General features: G+C 36.6%; 1 long non-coding RNA gene across 1 annotated transcript; it reads right to left on the reverse strand.

The window, feature by feature from the left end:
- Window positions 1-29: 29 nt before the first annotated feature.
- On the reverse strand, window positions 30-19,883 carry LOC119874276. Its single transcript, XR_005367440.1, has 4 exons — window positions 19,713-19,883; window positions 5,921-6,083; window positions 2,831-2,965; window positions 30-81 (listed from the first exon to the last, which is right to left on the reverse strand). It is a non-coding gene; the product is annotated as an uncharacterized LOC119874276 (long non-coding RNA).
- Between the last annotated feature and the right edge of the window lie 4,329 nt (window positions 19,884-24,212).

Below are 24,212 nucleotides of genomic sequence, written 5' to 3' on the forward strand. Positions count from 1 at the left end.
CCGGGCTCCCTGCAGGAAGCCAGCTTTTCCCTGTGCCTAGGTCTCAGCCTCTCTCTGTGTCTCTCATGAATAAATAAAATCCTTAAAAAAAGAAAAGAAAAGTAGACCAGTTAGTCTCATCCTTTCTATTGCCAATGATTTCTTAAAAATACTAGATTCAATTAAATTAGTAAATAAAACTAGAATAAACTAGAATTTGTATTTACATTGTCTGAAATGATATCTGAAATGTCATAAACATAGCCATAATTTTTAGCTTTAGTTTTTTTATTTGCCTTGTGTAATTTTGAAACTAAAAAAATGTATTTTGGATTTATAGGTTAAACAGTACTTGCCCTAGTCCTGAAAAACAAAAGGTGGATATAATTTCAAAGAGCAGAAGCAAGCTGACCAATAAAATGCTAAAATGCTAAGAAACTGAGGAAATTAGGGAAATACAAGATACCACTATGGAAAAACTAAATTAATCTTTATTGATAGCTAATTAATGCATGGGTGATTTAATTATATGTCATTAATTAATTCGTTTCACATTTATTGAGAATTTTTAAATTTTCACACACTAATCCAGAATTAGAATACTCTATTTCTCTAGGTTCTCTCTCATAAAGTGTATTTTGAGATTTTGCATTAACTTCTAAGCTAATTATATTATGGTCATAAAGACGTATGATATATGTTCCTGCTAAAAAACTTACTGTTTTATAAAAGCAACTTTTAGAAATAATAAAATAATCAAAGAACTGTATGCTGGTGAAAACATACTTGTCAAAACTTATGGGATGCCTTAAGTGTAACTTTGAAAGAAAGTCAGAGCTGTAAATATTTATGTTAGTAAAGAAAAAAGCTGCTAGTGAAAAATCTAAGTTTCCAGCAAAAGAACATAGCAAGAGAAAAACATAGTAAGCCCAAAGATTAAAAAAAAAAAGATTTAAAAAAATCAATAAAATAGAAACAAGATGTAAAAGAGATGTTTAACAAAGCTATCAAAGTTGCTAATTTTTTGAAGAACAATACAATCATATATTCAGCCATTTTTATAAATATTCCTATTATTTCTAATAATTTGTAAAGTTTCTAGATTCTCTATATGATTAATATCATGTGTAGTTAGTTATACATCCTCCTTCCATAACTACATGTTTCCAAATTCTTTTCTTAATATTATGCCTGGAACTTCTGCTACAATACAGAATGTAAGTGGTGATTTTAGAATTCACTGTATCATTACATATATAAATAAAAAATTAATATAAAACCTATTATATAAAACATTAATTTATATAGAAAATCTAAAGAAACTACAAAGTACTAGAAAAATAGGAATATTTATCAAAGTGGCTGAATATAAGATATATGTATTTGGTTGAATCATATTAAATTTGCCATTATTTGATCATTTTGAAATGAACATTTTTCAGGGATACATATAATTAAAATAAAATGCAGAAAGATAAGGAAGTAAATGATGGGCATAGGATTCACGGTGCTTGTGATCCAAGAATGGGAAGCAAGCAGGTAGCTAAGAAAAGAAGACCACATTGGTGGATACAGGTTATTGTCAGTGTACTCAATTTTTTAAAAAAGTAGTTGATTAGTGCTTATAATACTAATCAAAAAGAAAAAATTCAAAATGAATTCATCCATGTATCAATGCTGTGATCATATCAACATCAAGGATAATAATCCAATTATGTGCACTTGGGTTTAAAGAATTTTTGAAAAATTAATGTAACTAATTTTCTAGAAAAATCAACTAAAATATCTAAAACGTTTCTAAAGGACATCCCTATACTTTCAAGCAATTGAATAGCTACATGGAGTAGTATTAGGCCAGGAAATGAAAATGTAGCCTGATTTCATAATTGTAAAACTGCTTATGATTAATTGATTAAGTGAGAAATCGCATATGAATGACAAATATTATCAATTTTTGTAACACCTAATCTATGTACCGATTAATCCCTGGGAACAGAACTGCATGTTTGATGAATGGCCTTTGCCAAGTAGAATTTCTTGTCTTTATTAATCTTGTTTGTCTTATTTAGACAGCAGCACTGTCAGTGTAGGGTGAACAGTGAACATAAAATAAAAATTACTTTTTAAGTCATCATTGTAAAACTGAGCAGACTGAAGGACTTTTCTTTTTGTAAGTGAAAGCCTTTAACCACTTTTGCTTAGAATTCAGACTTTGCTTTGGACATGAAGATGCTTAATTGAATTGCCCTAATGAGAGTCCATTTTGAAAAATTGATAAGATTGTTTGACTTCAGAACCTTGAAAAGTTGTTTGTTCAAAATTATGAGATGATTGTTTGGAAGGGACATATTGCCAGTAATTAATCTTCACCCTGATGTGTTTTAATTTCTGGGGTCACCGAGGGACAGCTAAGGGGCACAAGGGTAAAAGAAAATATATATGTTCTATTTATAAATATAATTTGTTCCATTGGAGTGGAGGAAATGGGTGGTTGAAATCATTTGCCCTCCTTGAGCAGCAACACCTTAGTTTTTTTTTTTTTTTTTTCTTTAGTAATTAAAATTAGTCACTAGTGCTTGTATATCTGCCTGTTGGTTGAGAGCTGCAAATGACTGGGGGACAGTCTTGGCTTCCAATTTAATGCAGTTATGATTGTTTTCCCTTGTGGAAGACTTCCTTGCTCAAGAATTAGGTCATCCTAATCCAGTGGTTTCATGGTGAAGAGAAACCCTCAAGTACCTTGTGCCTAGAAATATAAGGAAGCTGTTAAAGCCAGCTTTAGGCTTGAAAGAATTTACTGGAAGCCAAGAGCTGTAATTATTACTATAGGAGAGAAATGTCTTCTACGCACCTTGACCTTAGGTAGCTGAACATGGCCACATCTAACCTGTGTCCTGGCAGGAAAGGAGCTGTCTACTTTCCGATCTCTTGCCAATGTCTCCCATTGGCTGAAAGCAACATTGATGCAGTCCATAAAGTTAGCCTCCTGTAGCACAGAATAGTTTGAAAAAGAGTATACAGTGGATTTGGGTGGCAAATGGAGACTATTCAATAGAGCCTACTTCCTTATTGAAAAGTCTAATTTTCTGCTCATCATTTAGGCAACAATGTTCACATTTCTGTACTGTAGGCCAAAGACTCAGAAAGAGCAAGAGTTCCTCTTGATACCCATATAAGATTAACTTCAAAATCCTGTCCCAGAATCTTGGTAAAATGAGTGGAAGTGGGAATTCCCATTACTTTCAGAAGAAACTTGTGATAATTTATGTGTGCACTTGACAGGATCATGGGATGTCCAGATACCTGGGGAGGATTTATTTCTCGTGTGTCTATAAGGGTGTTTCTGTAGATATTAGCATTTGAATTGGTAGATTTAGTGAAACACATTTCCCTCCCCATTGTGAGTGGGCTTCACTCAATCCATTGAGGGCCTGAGTAGTAAGAGAGTACTCAGTCTCTCTACCTCATGGATGAGCTGGAATTTCTGTCTCCTCCTGTGCTCAGTGTTTCTGGTTCTTAGGCCTTCACACTGAAATCTACACCACTGGTTTTTGACTATCAGAACTTTGAACTTCATCACTGGCCTTTCTGGGTCTCCAGCTTGTAGAAAGCAGATTGTGGGGCTTCTCAGCCTCTTGAATCATGTGAGCTAATACCTTATAATAAATATGTTATATTTATATATGTATAATGTATATTACATGTATTTATTTATGTATAATATATATGTTACATATATTTTTATACACACATGTGAACACACAATTTTGTTTCTCTGGAAAACCCAATTAATAGGAAACCTTATCCCTACTCACAGTAGGGATCCTGATATCTCACAAACAGAATAAATACACTGGTATACATAGATTGATGTCAGTATAAGAACTACATATCAAGTAAAGAGGATTTTTCCTCTAGATTTCCTTTTATTAAGTACAAAATGAAAGACTACCAACTTCAATTGTTTAATATTCCTTGAATATGGTATAGGACAGAAATGCTGGTGTGGCTGATATTTTCCAAGTCAACTCTCTAGGGTGAGGCGTTTAGACTTATGCATGTTTCCTACCATCTTCTGAGCTTTAGCTTTGATGACCTGGGCAAACAGTCCAAAGGAAAGATATGCTTCTCCATAAACCTTGGCAAGATTTTGCAGATATAGTGGAGTCCACCTTTATATTTAGAAAGAAAAAGTTTTTCTAAAAGGAATATAATCTTCAATAATATATCTCAATGATATATTTCACATTTTAATGTGCTTAATATCCATATACACTTTAGTTGATTCCTTAGATCCCACCTCATCTCAAACTTCACCAGGTCAGAATAAATTCTTCACTCTTTATTTACAGAAATAAAGGGCCTTTGCATATGCTTTTTCAGAACAAAGAAATGAAAGGCATTGAAACTCAATCATGCCTGTGTATGTTGGAAGACAACATTACATACACTTTGGAAACTATAGTATTTCCAGTCACACTATTCTCATCATAATTTCGAAAAATGTCAGTCAAGATCAGATGTCCTGTGCCATCTATTTTTGTCTCTTCCAGAAACCTTTTTAAGAAAGGATTGTCATTTAGGGGCAGCTGGGTGGCTCAGTGGTTGAGCAACTGCCTTCAGCTCAGGGCCTGATCCCGGGTCCCATCCTACATGGGGCTCCTTGTGAGAAGCTTACTTCTGCCTCTGCCTGTGTCTCTGTGTTTCTCATGAATAAATAAATAAAATATTTTTTAAAAATTATTATTTAAGCTAAAGATAGTAATCAAAACAGAAATATTGATAACTGAATGTACTCATGTTTCACTTATACAATACCTTGCACATATTTTGCGGTTACTCTTTGAAACACTGAGTGTAATCTTCACAACAATCCCATGAAGTAGATTCCATTCTTTTTTTCTTTCAAAGATTTTTATTTATTTATGAGACAGAGAGAGGGAGAGCCAGAGAGAGGGAGAGAGAGAGAGCGTGCACAGCATGGGGGACGGGGCAGAGAGGGAGGGAGGAGAGTCCCCACTGAGCATGGAGCCACTGCTCCTTCCCAAGGCCCTGGGATCCTGACCTGAGCTGAAGGCAGACACTTAACTGAGCCACCCAGATGCCCCCAACAGTTCTGTTCTTATCAACGTTTTAGATGGGAGGATCCTGAAGCTCAGAGAGGCTAGGTAAAGTTCTAGCTTTGAGTAAGTGCTGAAGTTGGGCCTGTCTTCCTCATCTGGGTTAACATGCTCTTACCCTTTCTCTTATGCTGTCTTATAGGTGCTCATGTTCAGCCCCAACTCTGAGAGTAAGGCTGTCTGTTGGTAAGTGGATTTATGATAACCCCATGTCTCCACTTTGTTTCTGCCTTGACAACCTGTTCCAAGTGTGATGAACTAAAATAGAAGTTGTATCTAGAGGAGCAACTCTAGAGAGTTGCTCTAGGAGAGGCTCTGCATTTAAGAGGTGTAAAATCAGTATAGTACTTTGAGACAGCAGTTTATATCTGGTTCCCAGGGTTTTTACAATAATAATATTAAAGGAAACAATGATAATAATTGTTGGTATATTATTAAGAGATTTACTAGTTTAGCTGTGACAGACAAGTACTATGGTAGATGGTATTATTGTTCCTAGTTGCTTGCTCCTTCCCCGTAAGAGAATTATAAGGCTCTGCTCGTCACCTACAGTGTCTCCTGTGGCAGGAGTATACGTGGATTCCACTGATGCTATGTCTAGGTAAAAGATTTAAGAGACTTTGTGTGTTTCCACTAGCCCCCATGCCCCCACTTTGCACATCTCAGCACATCTCAGAATGTGTTTTTTTTCTCAGCCTAAAACTCAGAAAGAAGATGTATTGAGCACAACCTCAGGCAGGGCAGAACTACGGTTGATGTGTAACATGAGCAAGAAATACTTTTGTTGCTCTAAATGGCTGAGACTGTTAGAGCAGCCTTACCTGGCGAAAGGTTACACAGGGCAAATGTTGCTAATTGTTCATGACCTCCTTTCCTAGTGAGTCCAGACACAGTCCCTCTGGAACATTTTCCATCATAGCACTCCGGATCTCCTGTACCACTGGATCACAGTTCAAAACTTGTTGATGATTTATATATTATTGTCTGACATTAGGATAGACAGGATATAAAATATTTAAGTTTGACGGATAATACTCTTCTATCTAGGGCCTATAATCTTTACAGAAATATATATAGAAAAAGTGATGAAAATCAGATGATCTAATTTTGATGTCCTTCCCAATTTTCTCAGGACAATGGTTAATATAAAAATAATGTTCAAATTAGTGGTCCTACTGTAATGAATATATCACATATGATAGTGGTCTGGTATATGACATGGTAGGTGCCTAATAAATATTTGTTGGACAGATGGTCAATAATTATAATTTATAAAAATTAATACATTCAGAATATTAACAAGTTAAATAGTACATAAAAACATGATTTATAAAAAACTGAAAATTGAGGATGTTTGTTATATATTCTGTCTTTAGATCTAGTATTTCAAGTGACTATCTAAACTACCGAAATCGGTTTCTACTTGGTGATTATTAATATCATAAATGGCATTTATGAAACATGATATAATAACTAATAGTAAAATGTGTATTTACTATTAATAATCCACATGGTAGATTTTCATTGATATAAATTAGTAGGTAATATGCAATTATCTACTAGTTAAATTATTGTAGGTTTTGTTTTTATGACACTTGTATTCATGCAAATATTAACTGCTATTAAAATTTAGCAGCATATTCCTATGTGTTATTTTTAATGCAAACTTGGGGAGTTCCAGAAAGAAAATAATAAAAAGTACCATAATCAGAATGAAAAAATGAAAGATGAAAAGACATTGTAAAACAAAATAAAATAATTTGCATCATAGAAAAATTTGAGGGAAAAATACAGAATATGAGGGAAAAAAGAAAAATGATTTAGTTTTAGTAAATAAGCTCAGAAATATCAAATATAACTGATAAATTGCACTAAAAATTGAAAGACAAAAAAATTGCAAAGAATCCATTAAATGAAATATAGTTTTTTTCGAATCCAAGTATGATCATGCAATTTGACTATTAAATTACCTTCTCTTTGAAAGTTATATATCTCAAATAAGAAATTCTACCTTTCCAAAAGGTAGGAAATTTTGGAAATGAATATTATATGAATTTTTCAAATGGAGTAAAAGAATATGGTTATTTCATTCTATTTCAAAGGATTCTGCATTTTTTCCATATTTCAGACTCTTTGGAGGTAGAAAAAGATGTATCCAAGAGTGGCAAGTTTTTCTTGTGTTTTCAGTAATCATGAAGAAAGAAATGCACATTAAAAATATTAAATATTCAGAATTATAATCTTAGTTTAAAAATCTATAATTACCAGTGCTGCAGACCAAAAACTATGTATAAATGAGAAAAAAATAATGCCATGTGGCAGTTGAATGCATGATCAGTTTTTAGTGATGAAATGTCTAACATCATGGATGAACCAAGCAACTTTATGAGCATGATGATGGGAACTTTTCCATTTGGCAGGAATTGTAGCAAAATTTGAATATTATGGCAAACATTTATGCAGAATATAGACATTGCCACCAAAAACTAGTGCATATTATTTTGGGTATAAAAACAAATAATTAAGATAATAATGCATATCATTAAGAAAGTAATTTTGAATAAATTTAGAGTTGATATCACTTCATTGCTATATATATAAAACTCATTGGATATGAGTTTTAAAATTCAACTCATGTTGAATTGAGAATTAGTGTTTGATTTGAAAATTTCCACAAAGCATATTTTCCATATGGGAATATTTTTATGGGGGGTTGCCCAGCAAATGACAAAATTGGAGAAGGAATACAGACATTTTCAGTAAACTCTCGTAAAACTTGAATCTAGCCAAAAATAATCTAAGGAACAGGAGTAAAACCACATGCAGGAAAAGTAACAGATTGCAAATGAAGATAAAAACAAACACCAAGGGCATTTAATATTGTTTGTTCTATTAATATTTAAATTTCTTAGTAAGGGATGTAGCTAAAATATCTTTTGACACCATTGGTTTTGCTGTTATTGCTGTTGCTCAAGAACTGTACAACTATTTTTTGGTGTTAAAGAATCATTGCAGTACATTGAAAGCATATTTACCAGATATAAAATTTAAACAGAATTTTTTTTCCTTTAAGTGATACTGTTTCTCAAAAGTACTCTCAAAGGTTGAGAAAATATTTCTAAATATGAGATTTGACTCATTACTTTTAACCTCACTTTTAAACTTTATAGTGCGTTAATGGATTCTGATACATCCTTTGAAAAAAGTTAACATTTTGCTATCTCTTACTAGCTAGTTTGGATTTCTTTGTAACTTTATCAAGTTTTATAACATTTACAAAATGCTATGTCACCATACAGTTATTTGGTTTTAATTCTATGTTTAAATTGTTTAAAAATTTACTAACTCTTTAAAATAGCTCAAGTCCCATGGAGGTTAGGTTGCTTAATCTTTTAATTCGCTGAATTTTAGTTCTTACATGTTGCGAATATTCATAATAATCTGATAATGGCTCTCCTAAGATCTACATCTTAATTCTTAGGCTCTATGAGTATGTCATGGTCTTTTTGGACTGCTAAACAAAATACCACAGACTAGGTGGCTTATAAACAATGGAAATGTTTTTCACTCACAGTTCTGGAGAGTAGGAAGTCCAAAATCAAGGCACTGACAGATTTAGTGTCAGGTGAGAGCTTGTTTCTTTTTTTAAATTAATTAATTAATTAATTAATTAATCTATTTATTTATTTATTTTTGGTTTCCTTTTTATTTTATTTTTTTTTAGTAAATTTATTTTTTTATTGGTGTTCAATTTGTCAACATACAGAATAACACCCAGTGGATTTTGGGGAGGAGCAAGATGGCGGAAGAGTAGGGTCTCCAAATCACCTGTCTCCACCAAACTACCTAGAAAACCTTCAAATTATCCTGAAAATCTATGAATTCGGCCTGAGATTTAAAGAGAGACCAGCTGGAATGCAACAGTGAGAAGAGTTCGCGCTTCTATCAAGGTAGGAAGACGGGGAAAAAGAAATAAAGAAACAAAAGGCCTCCAAGGGGGAGGGGCCCGCGAGGAGCCGGGCTGAGGCCGGGGCGAGTGTCCCCAGGACAGGAGAGCCCCGTCCCGGAGGAGCAGGAGCTGCACCGACCTTCCCGGGCGGAAAGGGGCTCGCAGGGAGGTGGAGCAGGACCCAGGAGGGCGGGGATGCCCTCGGGCTCCCCGGGACAGTAACAGCAACTGCGCGCCGGGAGAGTGCGCCGAGCTCCCTAAGGGCTGCAGCGCGCACGGCGGGACCCGGAGCAGCTCGGGGGGGCTCGGGCGGCGGCTTCGCGGAGGGGGCTGCGTGGAGGGGGCTGCGCGGCCCAGGGGGCAGCTCGGCCGGGCTCGGGCAGGGGAAGAGGCTCCGTGCGGAGGGGCCTGCGCGGTTCCAGGAGCAGCTCGGAGGGGCTCGGGCGGCGGCTCCGCGGAGGGGGCTGCGCGGCCCGGGAGCCCGAATCCACCAGCGCAGGCTCCGGAGCACAGGGCGCCGGGACACAGCCCAGGATCCGGCCTCCCCCGGGACAGGCAGAGGCCGGGAGGGCCCAGGACAGCGAGGACGCTCCTGCCCCAGCTGAGCAGATCAGCGGCCCCGCCCCGGAGCCTCCAGGCCCTGCAGACCGAGGGCTCCGGAGTTCCTGCGGGGGCTGAATCCAGGTTTCCAGAGCTGGCCCCGCCACTGGGGCTGTTCCTCCGGGGGCCTCACGGGGTAAACAACCCCCACTGAGCCCTGCACCAGGCAGGGGCACAGCAGCTCCCCCAACTGCTAACACCTGAAAATCAGCACAACAGGCCCCTCCCCCAGAACACCAGCTAGACGGACAACTTCCAGGAGAAGCCAAGGGACTTAAAGAACACAGAATCAGAAGATACTCCCCTGTGGTTCTTTTTTTTTTTTTTTTTTTGGTTTTTTTTTTTGTTTTGTTTTGTTTTGTTTTGTTTTGTTTTGTTTTGCTTTTTGATTTGTTTCCTTCCCCCACCCCCCCTTTTTTTTCTCCTTTCTTTTTCTTTCTCTTTTTCTTCTTTTTTTTTTCTTTCGTTTTTTTTCTCTTCCCTTTTTTTTCTCTTTCTCTTTTCTTTCCTTCTTTCTCTCCTCTCTTTTTCTCTTTTTCCCAATACAACTTGCTTTTGGCCTCTCTGCACTGAGCAAAATGACTAGAAGGAAAACCTCACCTAAAAAGAAAGAATCAGAAACAGTCCTCTCTCCCACAGAGTTACAAAATCTGGATTAAAATTCAATGTCAGAAAGCCAATTCAGAAGCACTATTATACAGCTACTGGTGGCTCTAGAAAAAAGTATAAAGGACTCAAGAGACTTCATGACTGCAGAATTTAGAGCTAATCAGGCAGAAATTAAAAATCAATTGAATGAGATGCAAGCCAAACTAGAAGTCCTAACGACGAGGGTTAACGAGGTGGAAGAACGAGTGAGTGACATAGAAGACAAGTTGATAGCAAAGAGGGAAACTGAGGAAAAAAGAGACAGACAATTAAAAGACCATGAAGATAGATTAAGGGAAATAAACGACAGCCTGAGGAAGAAAAACCTACGTTTAATTGGGGTTCCCGAGGGCGCCGAAAGGGACAGAGGGCCAGAATATGTATTTGAACAAATTCTAGCTGAAAACTTTCCTAATCTGGGAAGGGAAACAGGCATTCAGATCCAGGAAATAGAGAGATCCCCCCCTAAAATCAATAAAAACCGTTCAACACCTCGACATTTAATTGTGAAGCTTGCAAATTCCAAAGATAAGGAGAAGATCCTTAAAGCAGCAAGAGACAAGAAATCCCTGACTTTTATGGGGAGGAGTATTAGGGTAACAGCAGACCTCTCCACAGAGACCTGGCAGGCCAGAAAGGGCTGGCAGGATATATTCAGGGTCCTAAATGAGAAGAACATGCAACCAAGAATACTTTATCCAGCAAGGCTCTCATTCAAAATGGAAGGAGAGATAAAGAGCTTCCAAGACAGGCAGCAACTAAAAGAATATGTGACCTCCAAACCAGCTCTGCAAGAAATTTTAAGGGGGACTCTTAAAATTCCCCTTTAAGAAGAAGTTCAGTGGAACAGTCCACAAAAACAAAGACTGAATAGATATCATGATGACACTAAACTCATATCTCTCAATAGTAACTCTGAATGTGAACGGGCTTAATGACCCGATCAAAAGGCGCAGGGTTTCAGACTGGATAAAAAAGCAGGACCCATCTATTTGCTGTCTACAAGAGACTCATTTTAGACAGAAGGACACCTACAGCCTGAAAATAAAAGGTTGGAGAACCATTTACCATTCGAATGGTCCTCAAAAGAAAGCAGGGGTAGCCATCCTTATATCAGATAAACTAAAATTTACCCCAAAGACTGTAGTGAGAGATGAAGAGGGACACTATATCATACTTAAAGGATCTATTCAACAAGAGGACTTAACAATCCTCAATATATATGCCCCGAATGTGGGAGCTGCCAAATATATCAATCAATTATTAACCAAAGTGAAGAAATACTTAGATAATAATACACTTATACTTGGTGACTTCAATCTAGCTCATTCTATACTCGATAGGTCTTCTAAGCACAACATCTCCAAAGAAACGAGAGCTTTAAATGATACACTGGACCAGATGGATTTCACAGATATCTACAGAACTTTACATCCAAACTCAACTGAATACACATTCTTCTCAAGCGCACATGGAACTTTCTCCAGAATAGACCACATATTGGGTCACAAATCGGGTCTGAACCGATACCAAAAGATTGGGATTGTCCCCTGCATATTCTCAGACCATAATGCCTTGAAATTAGAACTAAATCACAACAAGAAGTTTGGAAGGACTTCAAACACGTGGAGGTTAAGGACCATCCTGCTAAAAGATAAAAGGGTCAACCAGGAAATTAAGGAAGAATTAAAAAGATTCATGGAAACTAATGAGAATGAAGATACAACCGTTCAAAATCTTTGGGATGCAGCAAAAGCAGTCCTAAGGGGGAAATACATCGCAATACAAGCACCCATTCAAAAACTGGAAAGAACTCAAATACAAAAGCTAACCTTACACATAAAGGAGCTAGAGAAAAAACAGCAAATAGATCCTACACCCAAGAGAAGAAGGGAGCTAATAAAGATTCGAGCAGAACTCAACGAAATCGAGACCAGAAGAACTGTGGAACAGATCAACAGAACCAGGAGTTGGTTCTTTGAAAGAATTAATAAGATAGATAAACCATTAGCCAGCCTTATTAAAAAGAAGAGAGAGAAGACTCAAATTAATAAAATCATGAATGAGAAAGGAGAGATCACTACCAACACCAAGGAAATACAAACGATTTTAAAAACATATTATGAACAGCTATACGCCAATAAATTAGGCAATCTAGAAGAAATGGACGCATTCCTGGAAAGCCACAAACTACCAAAACTGGAACAGGAAGAAATAGAAAACCTGAACAGGCCAATAACCAGGGAGGAAATTGAAGCAGTCATCAAAAACCTCCCAAGACACAAGAGTCCAGGGCCAGATGGCTTCCCAGGAGAATTTTATCAAACGTTTAAAGAAGAAATCATACCTATTCTCCTAAAGCTGTTTGGAAAGATAGAAAGAGATGGAGTACTTCCAAATTCGTTCTATGAAGCCAGCATCACCTTAATTCCAAAGCCAGACAAAGACCCCGCCAAAAAGGAGAATTACAGACCAAAATCCCTGATGAACATGGATGCAAAAATTCTCAACAAGATACTGGCCAATAGGATCCAACAGTACATTAAGAAAATTATTCACCATGACCAAGTAGGATTTATCCCTGGGACACAAGGCTGGTTCAACACCCGTAAAACAATCAATGTGATTCATCATATCAGCAAGAGAAAACCAAGAACCATATGATCCTCTCATTGGATGCAGAGAAAGCATTTGACAAAATACAGCATCCATTCCTGATCAAAACTCTTCAGAGTGTAGGGATAGAGGGAACATTCCTCGACATCTTAAAAGCCATCTATGAAAAGCCCACAGCAAATATCATTCTCAATGGGGAAGCACTAGGAGCCTTTCCCCTAAGATCAGGAACAAGACAGGGATGTCCACTCTCACCACTGCTATTCACCATAGTACTGGAAGTCCTAGCCTCAGCAATCAGACAACAAAAAGACATTAAAGGCATTCAAATTGGCAAAGAAGAAGTCAAACTCTCCCTCTTCGCCGATGACATGATACTCTACATAGAAAACCCAAAAGTCTCCACCCCAAGATTGCTAGAACTCATACAGCAATTCGGTAGCGTGGCAGGATACAAAATCAATGCCCAGAAGTCAGTGGCATTTCTATACACTAACAATGAGACTGAAGAAAGAGAATTTAAGGAGTCAATCCCATTTACAATTGCACCCAAAAGCATAAGATACCTAGGAATAAACCTAACCAAAGAGGTAAAGGATCTATACCCTCAAAACTATAGAACACTTCTGAAAGAAATTGAGGAAGACACAAAGAGATGGAAAAATATTCCATGCTCATGGATTGGCAGAATTAATATTGTGAAAATGTCAATGTTACCCAGGGCAATATACACGTTTAATGCAATCCCTATCAAAATACCATGGACTTTCTTCAGAGAGTTAGAACAAATTATTTTAAGATTTGTGTGGAATCAGAAAAGACCCCGAATAGCCAGGGGAATTTTAAAAAAGAAAACCATATCTGGGGGCATCACAATGCCAGATTTCAGGTTGTACTACAAAGCTGTGGTCATCAAGACAGTGTGGTACTGGCACAAAAACAGACACATAGATCAGTGGAACAGAATAGAGAATCCAGAAGTGGACCCTGAACTTTATGGGCAACTAATATTCGATAAAGGAGGAAAGACTATCCATTGGAAGAAAGACAGTCTCTTCAATAAATGGTGCTGGGAAAATTGGACATCCACATGCAGAAGAATGAAACTAGACCACTCTCTTTCACCATACACAAAGATAAACTCAAAATGGATGAAAGATCTAAATGTGAGACAAGATTCCATCAAAATCCTAGAGAAGAACACAGGCAACACCCTTTTTGAACTCGGCCATAGTAACTTCTTGCAAGATACATCCACGAAGGCAAAAGAAACAAAAGCAAAAATGAACTATTGGGACTTCATCAAGATAAGAAGCTTTTGCACAGCAAAGGATACAGTCAACAAAACTCAAAGACAACCTACAGAATGGGAGAAGATATTTGCAAATGACATATCAGATAAAGGGCTAGTTTCCAAGATCTATAAAGAACTTATTAAACTCAACACCAAAGAAACAAACAATCCAATCATGAAATGGGCAAAAGACATGAACAGAAATCTCACAGAGGAAGACATAGACATGGCCAACATATGAGAAAATGTTCTGCATCACTTGCCATCAGGGAAATACAAATCAAAACTACAATGAGATACCACCTCACACCAGTGAGAATGGGGAAAATTAACAAGGCAGGAAACAACAAATATTGGAGAGGATGCGGAGAAAAGGGAACCCTCTTACACTGTTGGTGGGAATGTGAACTGGTGCAGCCACTCTGGAAAACTGTGTGGAGGTTCCTCAAACAGTTAAAAATATACCTGCCCTACGACCCAGCAATTGCACTGTTGGGGATTTACCCCAAAGATACAAATGCAATGAAACACCGGGACACCTGCACCCCGATGTTTATAGCAGCAATGGCCACGATAGCCAAACTGTGGAAGGAGCCTCGGTGTCCAACGAAAGATGAATGGATAAAGAAGATGTGGTTTATGTATACAATGGAATATTACTCAGCTATTAGAAATGACAAATACCCACCATTTGCTTCAACGTGGATGGAACTGGAGGGTATTATGCTGAGTGAAGTAAGTCAGTCGGAGAAGGACAAACATTATATGTTCTCATTCATTTGGGGAATATAAATAATAGTGAAAGGGAATATAAGGGAAGGGAGAAGAAATGTGTGGGAAATATCAGAAAGGGAGACAGAACATAAAGACTGCTAACTCTGGGAAACGAACTAGGGGTGGTAGAAGGGGAGGAGGGCGGGGGGTGGGAGTGAATGGGTGACGGGCACTGGGTGTTATTCTGTAGGTTAGTAAATTGAACACCAATAAAAAATAAATTTAAAAAAAAAAAAAAAAAAAAGAATAGCACCCAGTGGTCATCCCATCAAGTGCCCGTTCAGTGCCCGCCAGGTTTTCTTTTTAATAGATGATCATCTTCTACCTCACATGGTGGAAAGGGAGAGGTAGCTCTTCGACCTCTTTTAAAAGGGTACTAATTCTATGCATGAGAGTTCTGTCCTCATGACCTAATTACCTCCCAAAGCCCTCATTTTCAAATACTATCAAATTATCACATCAAGGATTAAGTTTCAACATATTTTGAGGGGACTTAGACATTCAGTCTTTAGGAAAATGTTACCTTATATGGTAAAAGGAATTTTGCATATGTGATTAAATCAAATATCTTGAGAATTGATTATGCTGGATTAAGTGGGTCCAGTACCATCACAAATATCCTCAGAAGAGGGAGTCAGTAGAATTATAGTGAGGGAGAAGACAATGTCATGAAAGAAGAGAGTGAAATGATGTGGCCATCAGCCAAGGAATGCCTGAAGCCTCTTGAAGCTGGTAGAAGCAAGGAATGGATTGTCCCCTGGAACATTCCTGCTGATACTTTGATTTTAAACCCCTAAAAGCAATTTTGGATTTCTGGCCTACAGTGCTATAAGAGAATTAATTTGTATTGCTTAAAGCCACTAAGTTTGTGATAAGTGGTTATAGTATCATATGTTAAAATGTATAATGCTATAATTTAAAAAGCTGCTGGCATCTCTGACTGCTTATAATATTATTAGGTCAGAATTAATGCTCTGACAATTCTGGAGACATTTAAAAAATTTATTTTACAAGTAGATATTAATTTGAAGAAGCCTGAAGCAAGCCTGATTTGTTCTCCCATCTTTTCAGTCTGAATGCTCAAAATATTTCTTCTTATTTTTGAAGTTTAATAGGTGATCCAGAATGTTTATAGTTTCACTCATTTTCTCTGTTTTTCCTAAAACATCATATGCTATTTGAATATACAGATTTAGCTACTCCCAGATATCAGCAAAGTATTACTTTATATTGGAGTATAATTAGTGCTTTATTTGTTGGACATTCTATTTTAGATATCTTAGGGATAAATTATCTTTATGTTGTATTATCTTTGTTTTCCTTATTGTTTTCTTTAATTGATTTATTTTAATGGTTTCTTCTTCATATACTGTAGTTGTCAGAAGCCTCTGTTCTTTGTCATTAATTTGATTTTCAGGTCTTACTTGCTGAAGCTCACTTAGGCTGGTAATGATATTGTGCTAGTATTCACTTGTTCTTTATTTTTTGCAATCACATTCCTTTGTTTTGCTTTCATCTAGTCTGGGTTTTCTTTATTTTTAGCATGCACTCTTTCTCTTATTTTTACCTGTTGTCTTATTGCATCGTTGCCCCACTATATGTCTAAATAATGTACTTAAATCAACAGGACCATCCTTGTCTAAACATCAATTTTTTCTCTTAGTTTCAAGTGTACTCTGTCTCATGAGGACTTGGAAAGAGGAAGGGCGAGTAGAACTCAGTGGAAGCTGTGTAGTCCATTGAGAACACTGGTTCTCATCTGCTGCTTGTTAAATTTACCACAGGAGGTTTTTATGCTGCCTTCTTGAAGTTGTTTCCCACAAAGAGATAACTGAGGATGGAAATACTTGGCTCCAGTGTTCAGTTTTACCATTATACTTGTTTTTCCCTAGTAACAATTGCTCTTGCCTCTAATTTTGCTTCAGATTTTAGGATATTAGTGAGAATTCTTTGGATTGTCTGACATATTTGGGGGAAGGGATTAAATTAAAAATTGCATTTGTCACTCTATTTTTCTTTGAATTTTTAGATATTAGTGAATATGGACATGCAGTGTTTCTTCAGGTTTTGGGATTTAGTGAATATTTTTAGAATTGGTTGACTCTCCTCAGGAATAGGATTGGACTAAGAGTCTTGGTGCAACCTTTTTCTATCTTCTGACTAGATGCATGTCACATTATGTTGTAGCTCTTAATATAGTTTTTGATCATAATATTTTTTTTGTTTAAAAAAATAGTTGGCAGAGGAAGATTTTGTGATATAGCTTTGTTTCCCCATCATTATCTAGGAATCCCTCCTTTTCTTTAAACTAATAAGTCTCTATTCTCTCCTTCCAACTGGACAAAATTCCTTGGATGTCTTATACATCACTATTCTTTGTCCTGTGTGATTTATAATGTTTCCACTCTCAAATATGTACTCTAAAATACTGTAAAATATATACCTTCAGCAAGAGACATAACTTTCAATAAAGTACATTATTTATTTTACAAATGAAACTGTATTTGCTCTAGATATCCTGACAATAAAAATTAAAATGTTTTCATTGGTATTATGGCCAAAGGACTCAGGAATCAACACGCCACAGTTGATACTTCCAATGAAGTTACTGAAAAAGCTAAACACAGGTATTAATAGGAGTATATAATAACACTGTTAAGTGGTTTGTGTTCTAAACTCTAGTATCAAGAACTCTTTTCAATGGACATAATGGGTATATACCAAACTAAAGGTATAACTATTCTCCCCTCAGCAATATAGTCAAGCAAAAGCATAAAAGCGTGCCCCTCAAAGGATACTCCATCCTTCTTCCTGCTACCCTAAGTCACAGCTGGGACTTAGATCTTAGCACTTACATCCAGCTTTATGAAAAGAGGGAAGAGATTCTGTCTGCAAGGTCTACCACAATCTATTCCAAGACCAAAACACTGAGGGGAGTTCTGCCTCATGCTAGGAAATGGATGCAGGTGAGCCAGCTGTCTCGGTTCCCTCCTCACTGCTTTGGCCAGATAGAAGTACTATTCAAAAAGGACAAGTATGGTTTTTACTTGTTATTCCCTGTCACTTGACCATTAGGTGTTCATTACATGTTCTGGAATCCAACAAGTAAGCCTGTTGCATAACTCCGGTGAAAATAGATGAGTTTTTAGGCACAGAAGAGTGGCCATTATATTTTCCAAACTGCGAATCGGGATATATGACATCACAAAAGATTTGAATGCCCCTTTTGTGGTGTAAGTAACAGTTTAGGAGATAAAAAGGCTGAAAAGTTGGAATATCAGTATCATGCCAACGGTTTATGGGATAGAAGAAAAGAAAATATGAAATGTGTATGCTTTTAGAAAATCTGATACAGTAATTAAAGGTGGCTGTAGTGAATGGAAGAGACATAGGAATTGTTTTATAGGAACTTAAAATTTAATAAAGAAGGTAACAAATATAAAACATCTGGGGGATTGTTTCAAAATAAAATACACAAAATATTGAATAATTTAGTTCCAGAGTCAAAATAAAGACTGACAACCCCAAGGGTAACATTATTCAGGGATAACTTTGTGGGGGGAAAATAGTGTTGTACTTGAGATAGAAGAATTTGTGAAGATAAGGATTTGTGATTTGGAGAATAAAATTCATTTCAGGCAGAATGAAGAGTTTGGATGTCAAGATGAGAAAGGAACATGAATAAGATGAAAGTAAACCAATTTATAGCAATCTGAGTTCCAAACATTAGAGTGTTGAGGGGTAAAGTAGCTCAGCCAGGTGAGCTGAGTGGACGGAAGAGCCTGAGTCCCAGCTTTATTTTCAGCTTTCCATAGGAACATATGTATTTGATGATTGCTATTGTAGGTTGATTGTTAAAATATACCACAAGTTTAATTGTGTAAGACACAGATCAAACTGTTTAGTAGGTCAAAGGAAAGTGTCTATTGTGCGTCTGATTCTTAAATATATATTTTGGTCATGAATAATTACTACTTATTTTGAAGACAGGAAGTGATAGTTTGTTACCTTTCTTGATAGATAAAAGAAGTCAAATTGTAATTAACTGGGTTAAAAGCATAAACATTAGGTTTTTGCCTATGTGATAAACTAAAATGGAACATATGGAACATGAAAACCTCGTAAGTTCAATATAAGCACATTGATATGGAACAGATAGAAACATGTGTTATGGCTGCAAACTCTCTTTCTTGGCTCATCCAGATCACCATAGATTGAAAGATTATGAGATTCTCTTTGAAATATCTATAAAAGCCCAGTAGATAGACCAATGTGTGAATCAGGCGGAGTGCAAAATAAGAGGGATGGATGGGGGCTGGAGAGAGCAGGATTGTGTGTGTCACCAGAAGGGATTTCAATTCAGTTTTTATGAAAACACTGTGTCCATCAGAGAAAATTTATGCAACAGCCAAATGCAAACTGGGCAGCCAGTTTGCCACCTCTACCTGAATTTAAAACTTGACCTTTAAAGATAAATACAAATTACTTCTGGTCTAATAAAAATATTGCAAACAACCGATATTAACTAATTAAAGTCCATGATCAAATTGAAATCTTTTTTTTTTTTTTAATAAGGTGGGATATCAGTGATCGATGAAATCAATATAAAAGTGAATGATCCCATTGTTTTAGGCTAAGCACTAAGCTGATCAGAGCTGCAGCTCTACCACAGCAGCTTCCTTAGCAGCTCTTGACTTCTGCTGCATGCTGTACTCTCTCCTGGTTCACTTACCTCCTGGCTCCCGAAACCAGAAGAAACCAGATGGTAGAGGCTACTCTGCTTGCTAGACAGTGCAGAGTTTAAGTAAGGCCATGAAATGATTAAATCCACAGAGAAAAGCTGGACCAATGTATTTATTACATTTCCATACGTCTCCTCATCTTTGCTTTCATGTGCCATTTAGTTGTGTTTCGTTTTCTTTTTCTTTTCTTTTCTTTTCTTTTTCTTTTCTTTTCTTTTCTTTTCTTTTTTTTTTTTTTTTTTTTTTGTGTGGCTGATAGCTTCTTATCACTTGCAAATTGACTGAGTGCCTAGTGGGTTTAGTTTTTGCTTAAATTGTGCCTGCCAAGAGAAAGGAATGAAAAACAAATGAGAAAACTGACAGAGAGGATGGAGGCAGGAGAGAAACTGCTGCCCTCAGTAGAGTTATGCAGTTGACCCATGAATAATAGCAGAGGTTGAAGTGTAGTCCAAAATCCGCATATGACTTTTGACTCCCCCAAAACTCTACTAATAGCCTACTGTTGACCAGAAGCCTTATCAGTAACCCGTCAATTAACACATATTTTGTGTGTTATCTGTAGTATATACTGTATTCTTAGAATTAAGTAATCCACAGAAAAGAAGATGCTATTAAGAAACTCATACAGGGATCCCTGGGTGGCCCAGTGGTTTAGCGCCTGCCTTTGGCCCAGGGCGCGATCCTGGAGACCCGAGATCGAATCCCACGTCGGGCTCCCGGTGCATGGAGCCGACTTCTCCCTCTGCCTGTGTCTCTGCCTCTCTCTCTCTCTGTGTGACTGTCATGAATAAATTAAAAAAAAAAAAAAAGAAACTCATACAGAGGGACGCCTGGGTGGCTCAGAGGTTGAGCTTCTGCCTTTGGTTCAGGGCGTGATCTTGGGTCTGGGGATCGAGTCCTACATTGGAATCCCTGTGAGGAGCCTGTTTCTCCCTCTGCCTATGTCTCTTCCTCTCTTTTTGAGTCTCTCGTGAATAAATAAATAAAATCTAAAAAAAAAAAAAAGAAAAGAAACTCATAAGGAAGAGAAAATAATATCTACAGTACTGGACTGTATCAAAAAAATCTGCGAGTAGACGGGCATGTGTAGTTCAAGGGCCAACTGTAATGACCTGAGAGAAGCAAGGGAGATGAAAGGCTCCGGTACCTCATAACTATGACATGAGAGATGGGGATCAGGCAAATGGACATGTGTATAAGAATTTTTTTTATTGCTGATTGCAACTTTTTCAACCAAGCATAAGCGCAAGAAAGTTTCAGTTGTCATTTATAACAATTTATCAGTTATGATCTTGGCTCAATATTGTCTTCCTTAAATTACATTCTCTTTTTTAAATCATAGTGCTCAACTCCCAATGAAAAAAAAAACCAATGTTTTTATAAAGTATTTGGTTTCAGGTTTCTACGTTAAAGAATTAGAAAGATGATCTAAAAGATGAGATAATCCTCTGAATTGGCCTAAATTTCATACGTAGAAGTGGAAAGACACAAAAGATGCATATATACATATTTTTAGATATAGTTTTATTTTTTAGTTATTAAAGGAAAAGCTTTGAGCTACAGATAGAAAAACAAATCATTAATTAAGACAATCAGCTTTTCGGTTAGGGAAAATATAGTAGTTTGAAACTCAGACTCAAACTTTAGCTGAGTCCTGTTTCCAATTTATAAAGCTATCTCCTGTCATAAAGATAAAGATAGGAAAAAAATATTTTTCTTTTCTATAAAGCCAATTAACTAACACGGATGGCCAGTCTGGTTTGCCAGCTGAATTTAGGATGAAACTACATGTAATAAATGGTGCTTTCAAAGCCTCTTACTTGAGGACCAGTTATTGTTTATCTTGAGGACATGTATGGAATATGTATCTGCCTGGCTATATAAAGGGGTGAGATTTCTTTCTGTCTTTGCAATCTCTTAGCAGAGTGCTGTGATGTGCATTATATTCTGATTTAATGTCTGTGCAAAAATAAAAGTGTTTTCTTTTTCTACTACTTTTGTGGAGAAAATTTCTGAGTTAGTAGATTTTGCTTTTAACTATATTGCCCCAACAACTTCAATAATACAAAACTTATTTTCAGAGCAGGTTTTACTTCATCTGCATATCATATACTTGTAGCAAAGGTGGAACCTGGCAGCCTGATTAAAATAGATCAGTGTTTACTTATCATCGGTTTTCCATTAAGAAGAAGCATTATGGCTTTCAGTATTCTCAATTCTAAAAATGTCTTTTTATAGTATTTCCACTTGCATTTTACAAAGTGAATACTAAATACTATTCTTTGGTTACAGAAGCTTTCTGTATTGACAAAAAAGCAGTCTGAAAATATGACTATGTACAATTAAAAGTAGATCACCAAATGTGTTCATTACATGACTATTCAATAATAGGAGCTTACTTTTATGGTAATATGCTGCTTTTTAATGAAATTATATATATATTAATTTATATATAATTTATATATATAATTGATTATATATATTATGATATATAAATATCTTTTCTCATTTCATTGTTTTCTTTTTGTTCTTTTACATTTGTTTCTGTTTCCCTTCCCTTGAGTGCTTTCAAGATAACAGGTTTACAAAGTAATGGCTACCCTCTCCCTTTGTCGATATTTTCCTCACTTATTATCTGAAATGGATTATATCAATACCAAGCTTGTATATAAGAAATAAAGCTTCGTGACCTCTACAAAGTCAGAGAGTGGATTCTGATTAAAAGATTGTGCTTTCCCCCTTTACAAAATACAGCAAAAATCTAGGTTTACTTAATGGCAAATATACATGATAATATGGCTAAGGTAAAGAAAAATATGGGTAAAATTTGCAATGTGAAATTTATTTTGTGGTACTATTTTAAGCACGTATTTTAGATAAGGCAATTCCTTAAGTGCATATCTACACAGTTAAAAGAGATGATATAAATTGTTTTTCTAGAAAAAAATTTAAAATTGCATTGCTTTCCTTTCACTTTTGAATATGTTCATTTGAGATTTCCATTTGGGCCTGTAATATATTGAGTCAATCTCTCTGTGTTTTCTTTTTTTTTCCCCCTTAAAAAATGTATGCTGTAGCGAATTATTAGGTTGGAGAGTGTTTCACCATTCAATGCACATATCATTTTTTTTTTGCACATATCATTTTAATGCTAACCCGAATATTTACAGAAGCAGAGGAAGGGACCTGTCATAGAATAGGTGCAAACTTTACTTTTTCGCAATATTCACAAAAGCCTGTAAGGCAGAAAAGTGGTAACCTCCTAACCGATCTCCCCATTTTTACTTTTGTTCTCCTACACTCTATTCTCAGGATAACAGCCACAGGGATGTTAAAAGGGAAGTTAGATCATGTCCTTTGTCCACTCAAACTCTGCATGGCAGCCCTTTCTCACTGGCATAAAAGCCAGTGTTCTTCCTGAATGACTCCCTGCGATCTGCTCCCCCCACTACCTCTCTGACCCCATCTTCTGCATGTTCCCCCCCTGCTCTGTCCACTCTTCTCCAGCTACACTGACCTCTGTCCACTCCTCTCTATCCACTCCTCTCCAGCCACACTGGCCTCATTTTTCTCTGGCACTACGCACTTGTTCTGTCTGCAGTGTGCAGAGCCACCTAGATGACTAGCTCTTTCACCTCATCCATGTCTTCACTCAAAACTCACTTTTAATGGCTACTTCAGTTAAAAATTATAAGTCTTTTCCCTTCAAAGTCTGGATCCTGGTCCCTACGCTTTGCTGGTTTTATTTTTATGTTTAACATTTATCACCACGTACATACCTTATATATATCTTATTTTTCTTGGTTATGATTCATGTCTTCTCAATAGAATATAAATCCCTGAAGTCAAGTATTTTCATATGTATTTTTTACTGCTGTACCCTGAGTGCCCAGGACAGTGCCTGACATATAGATGTAAACATTATTTACATATTAAATGTACTAGCATGAATCTATATATTTTATTTAAAGCAATGCATTCAGGGATAATAAGCATTGACTTGGAGGCCTCAGGCACAGTTACTAATTGATGGAGGAAGACAAGACTGAAACTAGGTTAAGGTAAATGAACAAAGCCAAATGTTATTTTATATACAACAGTAACTCCAAAGGTGGCCATACCCTTCCTAAACTGCAGCTTTCTTGGGTACTCCTGGCATTATAACATGCATACTTACTCAAAAGTATTTATTGAGCCAATATTATGTCTCAAGCCCTGCTGGAGATGCTGGCACTTAGCAACAAACTCAACAGGCTAGGATCCTGATTGTTTGAAACTTGTCTTTTAGTTAGAGGAACACAAACAATAAATCACCAATGACAAATGATCTAAAACACAGTGGCATCATATTGAGTGTTTGTTGTGGAGTGGAAGAGGAGGTCTATATAAAATCTGAAATCCAGAGAAGAATTTTTTGAGGAAGGAAAACATAATCTAAGATCTGAATGAGAAGACTAAGATAGTTGCAAAGATATAGACAGGCTCTTTCT

This window comes from Canis lupus, chromosome 12, assembly GCF_011100685.1.
Source record: "Canis lupus familiaris isolate Mischka breed German Shepherd chromosome 12, alternate assembly UU_Cfam_GSD_1.0, whole genome shotgun sequence".
Taxonomy (NCBI): Eukaryota; Metazoa; Chordata; class Mammalia; order Carnivora; family Canidae; genus Canis; species Canis lupus.